We start from the raw sequence: 2500 nt of genomic DNA, 5'->3' as shown, positions 1-2500 counted from the left end.
CGGCGGCTCGCCTGCCGCGGCCAGCGACGTCGGGCTGGCCCCTGCAGCGCCTAGCCTCTCCCACGCGGGGGGCAGGCCAGAACGCGGGGGGCCAGGGCCCGAAGGCAGCCCCCCCGCGGGCGAGAGAGCAAGCCAGCAGGGGCTGTCGCCTGCCGCGGCCAGCGACGTCGGGCTGGCCCCTGCCGCGGCCAGCGATGTCGGGCTGTCGCCTGCCGCGGCCAGCGACGTCGGGCTGGCCCCTGCAGCGCCTAGCCTCTCCCACGCAGGGGCAGGCCAGAACGCGGGGGGCCAGGGCCCGAAGGCAGCCCCCCCGCGGGCGAGAGAGCAAGCCAGCAGGGGCTGTCGCCTGCCGCGGCCAGCGACGTCGGGCTGGCCCCTGCCGCGGCCAGCGATGTCGGGCTGTCGCCTGCCGCGGCCAGCGACGTCGGGCTGGCCCCTGCAGCGCCTAGCCTCTCCCACGCAGGGGCAGGCCAGAACGCGGGGGGCCAGGGCCCGAAGGCAGCCCCCCCGCGGGCGAGAGAGCAAGCCAGCAGGGGCTGTCCGCGCGTCGCGCAGCGCGGCATGGCTGCGGGGGCCGCGCGCGCGCGCCCAAGCGCCCAAGGGCCCCCAAGGGCCCCAGGCCCTCAGGCCCCAGCGCCCCAGCGCCCAGCGCGGGCGGGCGCGCGCGCGCGTGTGGTCTTTGAGGGGCGCCGGCCTGGTGGCTCCCTAAAGAGCAATAAGTGTCATTGCAGCTCTGGCAGGGGGAGACACTACTAGGTCCCAGCTGTCACCCCCCCTCTAAAAAATTCATTTCTTGGTATTTTGAGCTGAAATTTTGCACAGAGGTTGGCAAAAATCCAATCCACCTTCATTAATTTTCCCAGAATTTTTCGAGGTCGGGAAGTATTTGTTTTAATTTTCCTACCATTAGAAATCGAGTAAATCCGCAAAACTAGGAACCGGCCCGGAATGACCCCAAATTCAGTGGGCAGCCTCATAAAAATATGGCTGATTTTACTGGATTGGTTTCATGTGGAAAGCACGACGTTTTCTTGTAGGAATGCGGGAACCCCGGCAGCTCGCCTGCCGCGGCCAGCGACGTCGGGGACGCTGGCCTGCGCTGTCGAGCCCGCGAGGGCTGTCTCCGCGGCAGGCCCCCCCTGAACGGGGCACGACAGGCCACCGCGCTGGCTCGTCCAGCGTCGACAGTCCCTCGTCCAGGTTTCAGATCGCGCCAAGTCGAACCCATGACCTGCTCAAGCCATCGTGCGCTGCCGAATTCGCATCTGCGTGTAGGCTGCCATTCCACGCGGCAGCCCCTGTTTTCGTCAGCGTGCCCCCCTGACGAATTTTCCTGCCTGGCCCAGTCCAGCGTCCAGCCCCTGTTCGTCGAAAAATCTGCGCTGCCGATTTTCCACGCGGCAGCCCCTCTTTTCGTCAGCGTGCCCCCCTGACGAATTTTCCTGCCTGGCCCGGCCGGTCCAGCATCCAGCCCCTGTTCGTCGAAAAATCTGCGCTGCCGATTTTCCACGCGGCAGCCCCTGTTTTCCTCAGCGTGCCCCCCTGACGAATGTTCGTCGAAAAATCTGCGCTGCCGATTTTCCACGCGGCAGCCCCTCTTTTCGTCAGCGTGCCCCCCTGACGAATGTTCGTCGAAAAATCTGCGCTGCCGATTTTCCACGCGGCAGCCCCTCTTTTCGTCAGCGTGCCCCCCTGACGAATTTTCCTGCCTGGCCCGGCCGGTCCAGCCCCTGTTCGTCGAAAAATCTGCGCTGCCGATTTTCCACGCGGCAGCCCCTCTTTTCGTCAGCGTGCCCCCCTGACGAATTTTCCTGCCTGGCCCGGCCGGTCCAGCATCCAGCCCCTGTTCGTCGAAAAATCTGCGCTGCCGATTTTCCACGCGGCAGCCCCTCTTTTCGTCAGCGTGCCCCCCTGACGAATTTTCCTGCCTGGCCCGGCCGGTCCAGCCCCTGTTCGTCGAAAAATCTGCGCTGCCGATTTTCCACGCGGCAGCCCCTCTTTTCGTCAGCGTGCCCCCCTGACGAATTTTCCTGCCTGGCCCGGCCGGTCCAGCCCCTGTTCGTCGAAAAATCTGCGCTGCCGATTTTCCACTCCGCAGCCCCTGTTTTCGTCAGCGTGGCCCCCTGACGAATTTTCCTGCCTGGCCCGGCCAGTCCAGCGCCCAGCCCCTGTTCGTCGAAAAATCTGCGCTGCCGATTTTCCCCGACGAACCTGCAGCTGCACAAATCCGCGCTGCCACTGCCCCATTGTCTGGACCAACAGTCTTTTCCATCAAGCCCTGGACTATAAATCGTCCAGACTCATCGCCAGCACCCGCTGCCGATTCTGCCGACTTTGCCGATTTCGTCGGCGCTGCCGATTCCAACACTGCACCCACCGTGTCTAAACCAGCGCTGTTTCGTCAGCGTGTCCCCTTGACGAATTTCCCTGCCTGGCCTGGACAGTCCATCTTCCAGCCCATGTTCATCGAAAAATCTGCGCTGCCGATTTCCCCGACGAA

The sequence above is a fragment of the Populus nigra genome, chromosome 2, assembly GCF_951802175.1.
Source record: "Populus nigra chromosome 2, ddPopNigr1.1, whole genome shotgun sequence".
Lineage (NCBI taxonomy): Eukaryota > Viridiplantae > Streptophyta > Magnoliopsida > Malpighiales > Salicaceae > Populus > Populus nigra.
The sequence above is the reverse complement of the archived record's forward strand: the minus strand, read 5'-3'. Positions refer to the sequence as shown.